The sequence below is a fragment of the Mandrillus leucophaeus genome, unplaced genomic scaffold (assembly GCF_000951045.1).
Source record: "Mandrillus leucophaeus isolate KB7577 unplaced genomic scaffold, Mleu.le_1.0 Scaffold551, whole genome shotgun sequence".
In the NCBI taxonomy this organism is placed as follows: domain Eukaryota; kingdom Metazoa; phylum Chordata; class Mammalia; order Primates; family Cercopithecidae; genus Mandrillus; species Mandrillus leucophaeus.
This window is the reverse complement of record NW_012105931.1, coordinates 692,838-707,829: the sequence shown is the minus strand read 5'-3', so window position 1 is coordinate 707,829 and position 14,992 is coordinate 692,838.

The window sequence follows — 14,992 nt, the reverse complement described above, 5'->3', positions numbered from 1 at the left end:
TTTTTGGAGATGGAGTCTTGCCCTGTCGCCCAGGCTGGAGTGCAATGGTGCAATCTTGGCTCACTGCAACCTCTGCCTCCCAGGTTCAAGCGAGTCCCCTGCCTCAGCCTCCCAAATAGGTTGGACTACAGGTGCATGCCACCACGTCTGGCTAATTTTTTGTGTTTTAGTAGAGACGGGGTTTCACAATGTTGGCCAAGATGGTCTCGATCTCTTGACCTCGTGATTTGCCCACCTCAGCCTCCCAAAGTGCTGGGATTACAGGCGTGAGCCACCGTGTCCAGCCGGGGCTACTCTCTTATGGTGATACCCTTTCTAGCTCCTTCTCTAATCCATGACAACCACCGATCTATTCTCCATCTCTACACTTTAAAAATCTCTATTACTTTTAAATGTTATACAAAGGAAATCATGCAGTATATGAGCATTTGAGATTGTATTTACTTTTTACTCAGAATAACGCTCTTGAAATCCATCCAAGTCATCATGCGTATTAATAATTGATTCTCTTTTATTGCTGAAGACTATGCTATTGCATGGAATACAATTGCATTGTATGGAAAACTGTACCACAGTTTGTCATTCGTTCAATCTAATTAAAGTTTCTTATTCAGATATATGTTGGGGAGGGCAGATAACAAAAAAAACCTGGGCACTCAGTCCCCCAGACCCACACAGTGAGCTGTGAGCATCTGGGGCCTTGTCACAGACACCCTGTGGTGACATCTGATAGGTCTGATCTTAGTCAGGTTACTGACACCTCCACAAGCCCCAGAAAATGACTTTCAGTTCAACAAAAGTTCACCGAGCACCTAGTAGCCCCAGCTGTCTGAGTTCCTCTGGTGTTCTACCACCCTGGACCAATCTGAAGGGCTCTACAAACTCTTTATTTTTTATATATTTTCATTTATATAGAATGGGGTCTCGTTATGTTGCCCAGGCTTGTCTTGAACTCCTGGGCTCAAGTGATCCTCCGGCCTCTGCCTCCCAAAGTGCTGGGATTACAGGCATGAGTCGCTGTGCCCAACCTTCCACACACTCTTGATTAATCTCAACCGGGGTGACTCAGGCCAGAACCAAGTGGTGTCATCTCAAGGCGATGTAGTCCCTCCAGGTAACAAGGGTCAGCAGTCAGGAGACCTCACACTGGGCTCCAGTTCAGCCACCTGGCTCTCCCAGAGAGGCCCTGCTCAGGCCAGTCACTTGTCCCTTTGTCAGTTGATGGATGGGCCCCAGGAGTACCCTAGTGAGCGGTGAAGCCAGCTGGACTTCCTGGGTCCAGTGGGGACTTGGAGAACTTTTCTGTCTTACAAGAGGATTGTAAAACACACCAATCAGCACTCTGTAGCTAGGAAGGGGATTGGAAAATGCACCAATCAGTGCTCTGTAGCTAGCAAGAGGATTGTAAAATGCACCAATCAGTACTCTCTAAAATGCACCAATCAGCGCTCTGTAAAATGCACCAATCAGCAGAGTCCTAAAAGTAGCCAATCACAAGGAGGATTGAGAAAAGAGCACTCTGATAGGACAAAAACAGAACATGGGAGAAGACAAATAAGGGACTAAAAGCTGGCCACCCCCTTCAGCCAGCAGCAGTGGTCCCCTTCAACACCATGGAAACTTTGTCCTTTTGCTCTTAACAATAAAGCTTGCTACTGCTCACTCTTTGGGTCCATGCCATCCTTAAGAGCTCTAACACTCACTGTGAAGGTCTGCGGCTCTGTTCTTGAAGTCAGCCAGACCATAAACCCATCAGCAGGAACCAACTCCGGACACCCTAGCATCCCATGTTTGCCCTCACCCTGTGGCCTGGTCTCTTTTACCCCAGGCTTTCCTCATGGACTTGAAGTCATGAATGTCCACCCAGGCAAGGCTTTCCCCAGATACCTCTGCATCCCCAGGACAAGGATATTCAATGACCCTGGGATGTGGCTGGTTGTGGGAAGGGAACTGATCCCACATAGCCATTCAAGATACAGATGGCATCTGAGGGTTTTTGCAGCCAAGCAGAGGACTGTGCTTAGAGACAAGAAAGTGGACAAGGCCGGGCATGGTGGCTTATGTCTGTAATCCCAGCACTTTGAGAAGCCGAGGCGTGCAGATCGCTGAGGCCAGGAGTTCGAGACAAGCCTGGCCAACATGGCGAAAACCCATCTCTACTAAAAATACAAAAAAATAGCCTGCGCTTGTAATCCCAGCACTCTGGGAGGCTGAGGCGGGCGGATCACGAGGTCAGGAGATCGAGACCATAGTGGCTAACATGGTGAAACCCCGTCTCTACTAAAAATACAAAAAATTAGCCGGGCGTGGTGGCAGGCGCCTGTAGTCCCATCTACTCTGGAGGCTGAGGTAGGAGAATGGCGTGACCCTGGGAGGCGGAGCTTGCAGTGAGCCAGGATAGCGCCACTGCACTCCAGCCTGGGTGACAGAGCGAGACTCCGTCTCAAAAAAAAAGAAAAAAAAAAAAATTGCCTGGTCCAGTGGCTGTTCGAAATCATGCCACTGCACTCCAGCCTGGGTGACAGAGCGAGACTCCGTCTCAAAAAAAAAGAAAAAAAAAAAAATTGCCTGGTCCAGTGGCTGTTCGAAATCATGCCACTGCACTCCAGCCTGGGCAACAGAGCAAGACTCCATCGCAAAAAAGAAAGAAAGAAAGTGGACAAAATGAGCCAAGGACAGGATAGAAAAGGAGGGCAGAGAAAGAGTGAGGGACTAGAAATTAAACAAAATTGGGCCAGGTGCAGTGGCTTATGCTTGTAATCCCAGCACTTTGGGAGGCCGAGGCGGGCAGATTGCTTAAGCCCAGGAGTTTGAGATAAACCTGGCCAATATGGTGAAACCCTATCTCTACTAAAACTACAAAAATTAGCCAGGCCTCATGGTATGCACCTGTAGTCCCAGTTACTTGGGAGGCTGAGGCACAAGAATCACTTGAACCTGGGAGGCAGAGGTTGCAGTGAGCTGAGATCGCACCAGTGCACTCCAGCCTGGGCCACAGAGTGAGACCTTGTCTCCAAAAAATAAAAATAAATTAAAAATTAAACAAGATTATTCTCATGCTATATTTATTGAATTATGTTTGTATCTGAATTTATTTATTTATTTCAGGTGGAGTCTTGCTCTGTCGCCAGGCTGGAGTGCAGTGGTGTGATGTGAGCTCACTGCAACCTCCGCCTCCCGGGTTCAATCGATTCCTCTGTCTCAGCCTCCCGAGTAGCTGGGGTTACAGGTGCCCACCACCACACCTGGCTAATTTTTGTATTTTTAGTAAAGGTGGGGTTTCATCATGTCGGCCAGGTTGGTCTCGAACTCCTGACTTCAAGTAATCCGCCCACCTTGACCTCCCAAAGTGCTGGGATTACAGGCATGAGCCACTGCACCTGTCCTTGTATCTGAATTTTTAAATAAACTTGCAAATTAATTAACTTGCAAATATTATAGCTGAGGTAGTTTTTGTTCATGGCTAATGTCCTCCAACATTACAATCAGATACATGAATCCAAGAACCTGGGTTAGATTGTCCTGAGGCTGGGCCTGCCAGGGGCCCAGTTACAGGGACATTTGACAGTCAAGCAGGTTCTGCCCGTAAGAGGAGCTTACTCACTCGTGTGCCCAGGGAATGTGCTGAATTAACTGAGCTAAGCTCATGACATAAAAGCTTTACTTTATTTATTTATTTATTTATTTAGAGACGGAGTTTCGCTCTTTCACCCAGGTTGAAGTGAAGTGATTCAATCTCAGCTCACTGCAACCTCTGCCTTTTGCTTTCTAGCGATTTTCCTGCCTCAGCCTCACGAGTAGCTGGAATTACAGGTGCCCACCACCACGCCCAGCTAATTTTTGTATTTTTAGTAGAGATGGGGTTTCACCATGTTGGCCAGGCTGATCTCAAACTCCTGACCTCATGATCCACCCGCCTCGGCCTCCCAAAGTGTAGGACCACAGAAGGCTTTGCTTTATTATAGAGAGTAATGGGTTTTGAGAAGAACTAAGATATCTCCTTCATTGTGTAGATGAAACTAAAGCCCAGAGAGAGAGAGACACTAGTTGGAGGAGGAAGAATGTGGTGTAGGAAGGAAAAGATGCCTGTCATCTGCTGGAGGGATTCTTAAGTTACACTGTAGCATTATGTCTTTTTAAATTCAGGTAAAAACTTATGCTTAAAACTATTTAAATTCAAAAGTGGTAATTTAAAAAATAGAATGTCGAGTGAAGTGGTTTGAACCTTTAATCCCAGCACTTTGGGAAGCTGAGTCCGGAGGATCACATGAAGTCAGGAGTTCAAGACCAGCCTGGGCAACAAAGCGAGATCCTGTCTCTACAAAAATACAAAAATTAGCTGGGCATGGTAGCATGAGCCTGTGGTTTCAGCTACAAGAGGAAGGCTAAGGTGAAAGGACGGCTGGAGCCCAGGAGTTTGAGGTTTGAGGCTGCAGTGAGCTGATTGCACCACAGCACTCTAGCCTGGGTGACAGAGTGAGACCCTGTCTCAAAATACTACTACTACTACTAAAGTGAACACATTGCTTGACTGGGTTTTGCTCATTTGCTTTGCTTTCTTCCATTTTGTTCCACTTTCTCTTCGCTGTTTCCAGGTCTGCTGTTGTGTGATCTCCAAGTGCCTTTCCCTCTCTGGGTTGCTATTTTCTTTTCTTTTTTTCTTTTTTTTTTTTTTTTGAGACGGAGTCTTTTTTTTTTTTTTTTTTTTTTGAGACTGTCGCCCAGGCTGGAGTGCAGTGGCCGGATCTCAGCTCACTGCAAGCTCCGCCTCCCGGGTTTACGCCATTCTCCTGCCTCAGCCTCCCGAGTAGCTGGGACTACAGGCGCCCGCCACCTCGCCCGGCTAGTTTTTTGTATTTTTTAGTAGAGACGGGCTTTCACCGTGTTAGCCAGGATGGTCTCGATCTCCTGACCTCGCCTGTCTCGGCCTCCCAAAGTGCTGGGATTACAGGCTTGAGCCACCGCGCCCGGCCTTGGGTTGCTACTTCATCTGTACAATGCAGGAGCTGTTTCGGCTGATCCCAAACACCATTTTAATTTTTTCTCCCACAACTGCTAAGTCCGGTGTGTGAAGGTGTGACCTGACCAGAGGTGAGAAAACACGAAGGTGAAAGTCAGCTGGGTCCTTCCTCTCTGCCTGGACCTGGGTCTGGGCTCACGGCCTGCCTGGGGCTGATGGCCACAGGCCCCTGCCCCCCACTGCCCCAGCGTCTGATACACTGCGCCTGGGGCGTTCTCGGTACCTCCCCGCCACCGCCTGAGGACAACACAGCCGCAGCTCCGCGGTTACCATGGCGACCCAGCTGATGTAGTCTCGGTAGTCCCCTAGCGGACACTTATGGAACCTGAAGTTCTTTCCTTTCCCTCGGACGGCGTATTTCACCTGCAGCCCTGTCCAGAGAGGGGGCGGTTCTCTTACCCGGCCTCTGTATTGCTTCTCACTATCCTGAGCCTGGCCATCGGCCCCTCTCCAGACATTTCGGTTGCTCCGCCAGGGACCAGGTTTCTCTGGCTTTGTCACCCAGGCACAACAGCTTTAATTACCCATCCCTTCCAGCTAGGGTCCTGGGGACTTCAGAAGAGCTGTCATCTACGGCACTTCCAAAGTCCCTCTCGAGAGTGTAAAAGTCTGGCTGGGCGCGGTGGCTCACGCCTGTAATCACAGCACTTTGGGAGGCCGAGGTTGGTGGATCATCTAGCCTGGCCAACAGGGTGAAAACCCGTCTCTACTAAAAATACAAAAATTAACCGGGCGTAGTGGTGGGTGCTGTAATACCAGTTACTTGGGAGGCTGAGACAGGAGAATTGCTTGAACCTGGAAGGCAGAGGCTGCAGTGAGCCGAGACCATGCCACTGCACTCCAGCCTGGGCGACAGAGAGACTCTGTCTCAAAACAAAAACAAAACAAAACGAAAAAAGAAGACAGAGCGGAATTTATTATAATTTTTTTCTGAGACAGTCTCACTCTGTCGCCCAGACTGGAGTGCCTTGGCACTATCTTGGCTCACTGCAACCTCCGCCTCCCGGGTTCAAGCGATTCTCCTGCCTCAGCCTCCACAGTAGCTGGGCTACAGGGGTGTACCACCAGATCTGGCCAATTTTTGTATTTTCAGTAGAGATGGAGTTTCACCATATTGGCCAGGCTGATCTCGAACTCCTGACCTCAAGTGATCCACCCGCCTCGGCCTCCCAAACTGCTGGGATTTACAGGCGTGAGCCACTGTGCCTGGCAATGAGTGTAAAAATCTTATGTGATGTGGAATAAAATACACTTCCCTGGGCCAACTCCCCTTGCCCACTCCACCCCCAGCGACCCTCGACTCAGACTCTAGCTTTGGGATCTACTTTTCTTTATAGGCTTCATGCATCTGCATGATGGAATCCCATAGGCAGCACAGACCGGCCAGAATCCAGGGAGCCATTAGTGCACGGGGTGGGGCAGCATCACCAGAACTGTGCATACAGCCTCAGATGGGAGACTGGCAAGCATACAGACAAGCCAACCCAATACAGGACTGGAGGTGGGCAGTCACAAGGTTGGTGGCACAGTGTGCTGGGAGCACCACATGGAAGGAGGAGGACTGCAGCCTGAGCTGGGCAGAAAGGCTTCCTGGTGGAAGTGATGCATGAGCCTTGAAGGATGAGTAGGCGCTGGGCTGGGGTAGAGATCTCAGTGATGGCTTGAGGGGTAGGGGAGGACTTCTCTTCAGAGTCTGCCTTCCTGAATGTCACTCCTCATCAGGGCCCCTCCTTGCCCTTTTCCTCTTCTTACCCTGGCCCCATTCCCTGGGCAACCTTCCCCAGCCCAACAAATGTAACCAGCATCCCCATGTTACATGTGATCCTTTTCCCCTTGTTACAGGCAGTCCCTGGATGTACCTCGGACTTACTTGCCTTCCTGGTGAGTTTATTCATCCTTCAAGACCCAGCTAGAAGGCTGGGCGCAGTGGCTTATGTCTATAATCCCAGCAATTTGGGAGGCTGAGGAGGGCAGATCACTTGAGGTCAGGAGTTTTAGACCAGCCTGGCCAACATGGTAAAACCCTGTCTCTACCAAAAATACAAAAATTAGCCAGGTGTGGTGGCGGGTGCCGTAATCCCAGCTACTTGGGAGGCAGAGGCAGGAGAATCACTTGAACCCAGGAGCCGAGGTTGCAGTGAGCAAGATTGTGCCATAGCACTCCAGCCTGAGCAACACAGTGAGGCTCCGTGTCAAAAAGAAAAAGACCCAGCTAGATGTTCACCCTTTCTGGCACCTTCCCAAAACCACCCTTTCAATCCTGTATTTATTCCACAGACTTCTACTGAACACCAGATATTAGGCCCAGGATGTGGCCTTACATTGCAACTTTTTTTTTTTTTTTTGAGACAGGGACTTACTCTGTCGCTCAGGCTGTGGTGCAGTGGTGAAATCATAACTCACTGCAGCCTTGAATTCCTGGGCTCAACCAATCCCCTTGCCTCAGCCTCCCACGTAGCTAGGACAACAGGTGTGTCCCACTATGCCTGGTTAATTTTTGTATTTTTTGTAGAGATGGGATCTTGCTTGTTGCCCAGGCTGGTCTTGAACTGGCCTCATGTTACCCTGTCACACTGGCCTCCCAAAGTGTTGGGATTACAGATATAAACCACCACACCTGGCCCCTACATTGCAACTTTCTGTTCATTTGTCGGTCTTCTTAGCTGGCCAGTATCTCCTATGAGCCAGGGGAAGCGGAGTTGTGTATTTTATTAATCCTCAGCCTTTAACATTCACGCCCTGAATGAATGGGTTAATGAATGAGTGAATGTAAGTACAGCTTCTCCTTGCAAAAAAACAAGTAAGAAACACCTCAGTTCACAGGGCTGGCACTCTCTGATTTCCAGTTCTGTCCCCTGCCACTGTCTCAAAGGTATTTGGTCATATGTTATTAAATTAAAGTGAATTAAAATTTGCTTGAAATAACTACAGACTCCCCCGCTCTCCTGGGCCTGCAATGACCAGATTACATCTCCTCCAGGCACAGAAGTTTGACATTTCATTGCAAAGTCATTTTCTTCTCATTTCCTTATGTTGCTAAAATATTCTATTTCTCTTCACTTCCCCTTTGTGTCCCCATTACTCACGTTTAGTTAAATTTATCTGCTGCCATTTAATCATCTGAGATAATCTTGCTAGTGTGGCTGTTCCTAGGGCACTGCTTCGCCTTCCCAGACCATCTGTCTCCTCCTGGGCCACTTGGAGAATGGGATCCAGACCCCTCCCCCAGGGCACAGGGTGTCTGGGTTACCTTCAGACCCTGGGCTTCTCCCCAAGGCAACTGACTTCAGGGTCCTCCCTGCCCCAAACCCACCCACTGCCTTCCTCCCCAGCCTCCTCCTCTTCTGTTTTCTGGGGTATGGTTTTCATTCTGCCTCCTGATCTGGCACTTCTGTAGCCCCTTTGGTCACACTGAGCAAGTGGCCTCATAACTCTTCTCTCAGTGGGATCAATGAGTAAATCCTTAAAGGGACAAAATACCTAGGAGGGTAGCCAATGTGGGAATCGTTCAGTGCCCGCTTGGGATGCTGCCAGACGTGCCACATTCCCAGGGCTGGCTGGGGCACCTTTCTCCTCTCTGGTCCACCCATTCTCACAATGTAGCCAGGGGAACATTATTCTCCCTGGAGGTAGTTGGTGGAGATCAGAAAGACACATTTTGGCTGGGCGCGGTGGCTCACGCCTGTCATCCCAGCACTTTGGGAGGCTGAGGTGGGCAGATCACTTGAGGTCAGGAGTGCAAGACCAGTCTGGCCAACATGGTGAAATCCTGTCTTTACTAAAAATACAAAAATTAGCCAGGCATTGTGGCAGGCGCCTGTAACCCCAGCTACCTAGGAGGCCGAGGCAGGAAAATTGCTTGAATCCAGAGGCACAGGCTTCAGTGAGCTAACATCGCACCACTACACTCCAGCCTGGGCAATAGAGCAAGACCCTGTCTCCAAAAAAAAAAAACAAAAAAAAAAAAACAAAAAAAAAACCTCCTGGGAGGAACACAAAGACATTGGCAGAAAGAAGTTGAAGGTTACTTCTGGGCCAAGGGGTGAAGAAGAGGTTGTCAGGGGACTTAGCCTAAATTTCACTGCGGGACAAAGGGAAAAGAAACTCCATAGGGTCAGTTTAAAGGACAAAGGGAGACAAATAGAAATTATTTTATAGCTACATTTTATGAGTCATGTTTGTAGGACTATACATATATTATCTCATTTAATTTCTTTCTTTAAATAAATGTGCTTTGTTTAATTAATTTATTTTTTGAGACAGGGCCTCACTCTGTTGCCCAGGCTGAGTGAAGTGGCACGATCACAGCTCACTGCAACCCCAGCCTCCTAGGCTCAAGGGATCTTCCCACCTCAGCCTCCTGAGAAGCTGGGACTACAGGTGGGTGCCACCATGCCCAGCTAATCTTTCTTTCTTTCTCTCTCTTTCTCTTTCTTTCTCTTTCTCTCTCTTTCTTTCTTTCTTTCTTTCTTTCTTTCTTTCTTTCTTTCTTTCTTTCTTTCTTTCTCTTTTGTTCGTTCATTCTTTCTTTTTTTTTTTTTTTTTTAAGGTAGAGGGGTGTCCCTCTGTCACTCAGGCTGGAGTGCTGTGGTGCAATCATAGCTCACTGTAGCCTCAAACTCCTGGGCTCAAGTGATCCTCCTGCCTCAGCCTCTTGAGTAGGTGGGACTACGAGTGTGCAACACCACACCTGGCTAATTTTTTAAAAGGATTTTTGTAGAGATGGGATCTCACCATGTTGCCCAGGCTGGTCTTGAACAACTGGTCTCATGTGATCCTCCCACCTCCGCCTCTCAAAGTGTAGGAATTACAGGTGTGAGCCACTGTGCCTGGCCTGAAATATACTTTATTCTTGTGTCAATTCAAAACGTATGCATCTTTCTAGAATAAGATCCTATCTCCAGTCTATATTCATCTATATTTTCTATGATCTCCAATTGCATCTAGGTCAAACAATCTATTATCTTTATCATTTCCCAGTTTATGCTCTTAAACTCTTATTTAATTTAATTTTCACAGCAACCCTGAGACAGAAGAGCTCTTGTTCTTTGTGTTCTATGTCTGAGGACCAGAAATTAAGAAAGGGATCCAAAGAGTAAGTGACAGAGTCAAGGTTGATTGGAAAAGTCAGGCCTGGCATTTGGATGGGGGTGCAGGCAGTGACGGTGCCAATAGGTGGTGTCAAGGGGCTTTAGGAGCAGGCATCAGCAGCTGCCATGGGCTGAACGTCTATGTCCCTCCACAGTTCACCAATGTGATTGTATTAGGAGTGGGTGTCTTTGGGAGGGGATTCAGTCATGGGGTTGGAGCGCGCTCATAATGGGGATTAGCGTCCTTATAAAAAAGGTTCCAGAGAACTAGCTCACCGCTTCCACCACATGAGGACACAAGGAGAAGTCGTCCTCTATGAACTGGAAAGCAGACCCTCACTAGACACTGACTCTGCTGATACCATGATTGTGGACTTCCCAGCTTCAGAACTGTGAGAAATCAATTTTTGTTGCATATAAGCTGCCCAGTTTATGGTATTTTGTTAATAGCAACCAAAACAGACTAAGACAGCAGCCCTCCCTCAGATCTCAGTCACACCTCTATTCTTAAGTACAGACAGTTGCTTAGATGCCCTCTGAGGAGGTTCTGGGTGGGGCCTTTTGATAGATGCCTTTAGGACAGTGGCACTGTGGCAACCAGGACTTCGACAATGGTGCATGAAGCTCTCTGTCTTTCTCTGTGTGTGTTTTGTTTGTTTGTTTTGTTTTGCTTTTGTTTGTTCGTTTGTTTTTGAGAGGGGGTCTCGCTCTGTTACCCAGAGGCTGGAGTTGCAATGGTGCGATCTTGGCTCACTGCAACCTTTGCATCCCGGGTTTAAGCAATTTTCCTGCCTCAGCCTCCTGAGTAGCTGGGACTACAGTCACACACCACCATGCCAGGCTAATTTTTGTATTTTTAGTAGAGACAGGGTTTCGCCATGTTGGCCAGGCTGGTCTCAAACTCCTGGCCTCAGGTGATCTACTCACCTTGGTCTCCCAAAGTGCTGGGATTACAGGTGTGTGTGTACCACCACGCCCAGCCTTCTCTCTCTTTTTGAGAAGATTTCTCACTGTGTTGCCTAGGCTGGCCTTGAACTCTTGGGTTCAAGTTATTCTCCTGCCTTGGCCTCCTAGGTTAGCTGGGAGTACGGGCATGCACCACACCCAGCTACTCTGTTTCTTGAAGATCCCCACGAACACTGGGTCAAGTGTCATGACCAGAACTGATAAACCCAGAGCCTTGCTTGAGTGAGCTCAAGTTTTGCAGGGAGCAAGAACCAAGAGTCTTTCTGCAGGGAAGAGGGTGCCCAGGCCCAGGAGACAGGTGAGCACTTCCAGGCTCGGTGCCAGGGGGTTGCTACCTGCAACTGGACAGTTCCTAGGAGGCCTGGCAAGGCTCTTACCTCTGATTCCCTCCCAGAGATTCCCCTGGGTCTCTGCAGGGACAGCCTTCCCTTTGTAAACTTGGCTGTGGATGGTTCTGGTTTCACATCAACACATCCCTGACCAAGACAGAAATTCTAAAAACCTAGATTTCTTGAAAAATTTAAAATTTCTTGTATGAACTGGATTCTTCCTTTCTTAATGCCACTTACTTATGGGTACTGTACCTTCAAGAATGCAACAGACCCCCAAGAAGCCTGGCTTGTGTCCCCAGCCTCCTTTCTACCATTTCGTTCCCTTGGAATAGATGGATGAAAATGGGCAGGCCGGCCTATGAGCACCCGCCTAGTGCAGACACATGGCTGTCGTTTGCAGTAGGGATGGACTGAAGTCCCACGGGGTTTTCTGAGCTCAGCCACAGGTGCCTGGAGGTCAGAAGAGACATCTGCCAGGGGCTTAGATGCAGCTGACATTGGACTATTCCTTTTTTCTTTTTCTTTTTCTTTTTTTTTTTTTGGAGACAGAGTCTTGCTTTGTCACTCAAACTGGAGTGCAGTGGCGCAATCTCGGCTCACTGCAACCCTGCCTCCCGGGTTCAATGTATTCTCCTGCCTCAGCCTCCCAAGTAGCTGGGATTATGGGCATGCACCATCATGCCTGGCTAATTTTTGTAGTTTTAGTAGGATGGGGTTTTGCCATGTTGGCTAGGCTGGTCTCGAACTCCTGACCTCAAGTGATTCGCTTGCCTCAGCCTCCCAAAGTGCTAGGATTATAGGCATGAGCCACCATGCCCAGCTGACATTGGACTATTTCTGAAGGAAGAGTCTTGCATTTTGCCCTTTAACAAGACTTCACAGGTGATTTAATGTGACTCCAATAGAGGCCACATCTGAGGTGTCCAATGGGTGTTATTTTTTGAAGCTCCTCTTTCATTTTTTCCAGTGAACGAGTTTCAGCAGGTGTTGAGAAGTCTGAGGCGGCACTGGGTGAGCTGCCATGAGACAGTGTATGTCTGGTGTCTAATTTGATTTGACTTGTTTTCATGTCCATGAGAACTTGGAGCCAGGAATAAAAAGCACAAGCGGCAGAGATGACAGCTCCTTGCCACACGTCCTGCCTCTCTCCACTCCAAGGGTTCACTCAGTAGTCACAAAGAGATGGGAAAGGAGTGTGTCAAAGAATTCATGTCAGACACACATAGCATGGGTGATTGTTTTTGATTACTTGTTTTTTTTTTGTGAGACAGAGTCTTGCTCTGTTGCCCAGGTTGAAGTGCAGTGGTGCAATCTCAGCTCACTGCAAGCTCTGCCTCCTGGGTTGAAGCGATTTTCCAGCCTCAGCATCCCTCGTAGCTGAGATTACAGGTGCGCACTACCACGCCCGGCTAACTTTTGTGCTTTTAGCAGAGACATGGTTCCACCTTGAGGGCCAGGCTTGTCTCGAACTCCTGATCTCAGGTGATCCACCCGCCTCAGCCTCCCAAAGTGCTGGGATTACAGATGCCCGGCCTACTTTTGATTACTTCTGAAAAGCCTCAGAAAAACCTCTTCCCCAAACTAGCCACCATAAGGCAAGAGGGTGATTTATTAAGCATGAGTTGGACTGGCTTAGCTCTCCTGGTTGGCTAAAATTGGCCAGAAAAATAAAGTAATTTGTGGTTGTCAGATTCAAATTAAATGATTCAAATACTACTGTGGCTGATTAAAAGGCTTTATTCAATTTCCTCCTGACCACATGCTCTCCTGTGAGAGGAGGAGATACTGTTTCTAGAAGAAATGCACTATTTGGAGCCTGTTGATCTAATCTAATGGATGGTGGTTATTAAATACCATCTCCCTACTTTTTTTCTAAATGAAAGGTGAGACTAAAGAAGAAGAAAGAAATGACTTCCTGTTTGTTTAACTATGAATGATTCTCTCTTGCCAGGTTTCTGGGTAGCACCCTCTACAGTGAACCAGGGTGGGTACCTAAGACATTTTTAGGTACGCTTAAAAGACCTCTAGGCAACCATAACAAAGGTCAACAAATGAAACTCAAGCATGAATAAACAGGAAGAAGAGTCTGGGATTGCAGTTGACCATCTAATGGTGCCGTGCATCACCCACGGTACCCGCTGAAGGGACAGTCTCATGCCAGCCACCTTAGTGCCCTTCCTTCTCAGCCTTGCTGATTAGACCCCGAGGGAACCAGGACCCAAGGCGGCCAATCCAGATGTGTCATGTGCCCTGGCAGAAAACAGATGAGCTGGCTTAGGAACATGAATGAGGAACTCTAGCAATGAGGAGGTTAGCAGCAGCTGATGCAGGCACTGAAAGGGGGAGAGAGAGGTCAGAGAGAGACCACAGGACTCTGGGAGAGCGCTGGAGTAACCAGCTGGCCAGAGTGGGCCTTACTCTGGCCCAGGCTCTGTCCCAGTTTGTTGCACTCATCTTGAAAGCAAGCTCAGCCCTTCTTCTTCTTCTTTTTTTTTTTTTTTTTTTTTTTTGAGACTGAGTCTTACTGTGTTGCCCAGACTGGAGTGCAGTGGCGTGCTCCTGGCTCACTGTATCCTCCACCTCCTGAGTAGCTGGGATTATAGGCATGCACCACCACACCCGGCTAATTTTTGTATTTTTTTAGTAGAGGTGGGTTTTCACCATGTTGGCCAAGCTAGTCTCGAACTCCTGACCTCAAGTGATCCGCCCACCTTGGCTTCCCAAAGTGCTGGGATCATAGGCGCGAGCCACTGCGCCTGGCCTCATTTGAATTAATTGCCAACATTTAAAAAAGAGGTTTGATTTAAAAGTCTAGATTTCCAGTTCCAAAAGCAGCCCATCAGCTGGACGTGGTGGTTCACACTTGTAATCCCAGCCCTTTGGGAGCCTGAGGCAGGAGGATTGCTTTAGCCCAGGAGTTTGAGACCAGCCTAGGCAACACAGTGAGACCTTGTCTCTATTAAAAAAAAAAAAATTAGGGCTGGGCATGGTGGTTTATGCCTATAATCCCAGCACTTCAGGAGGCCGAGGCAGGTGGATCACGAAGTCAAAGAGATCAAGACCATCCTGGCTAACATGTTGAAACCTTGTCTCTACTAAAAATACAAAAATTAGCCAGGCATGGTGGCACGCGCCTGTAGTCCCAGCTATTTGGGAGACTGAGGCAGGAGAATCACTTGAATCGGGGAGGTGGAGGTTGCAATGAGCCAAGATTGTGCCACTGCACTCCAGCCTGGAGACAGAGCGAGACTGTCTCAAAAATACATACATATGCATGCAATTTATCTGGAACATTGAGCCTTCAATCCCACATGCAGGACTTTTAAGTTCCCTTAACCAGCACCCAGAGAGTATCCTTTCCAGTTTGCTAGTATCTACTCTTCAAAGTTTACCTATTTCAGTTAGCATTTGAATTTACAGCTTTTTTTCTGTAGTCTTTTTGGTGCATTAGTACATGACAGAAGTGACATTTGCATGTTTGTGGAGCTTAAAAAGATAATACATAGAATAATAGATATTCTTGACCTCCTATTAAAAAGAGAATAATAGATTTTGTGGGGTTTTTTTTTTTGTTTTTTTTTTTT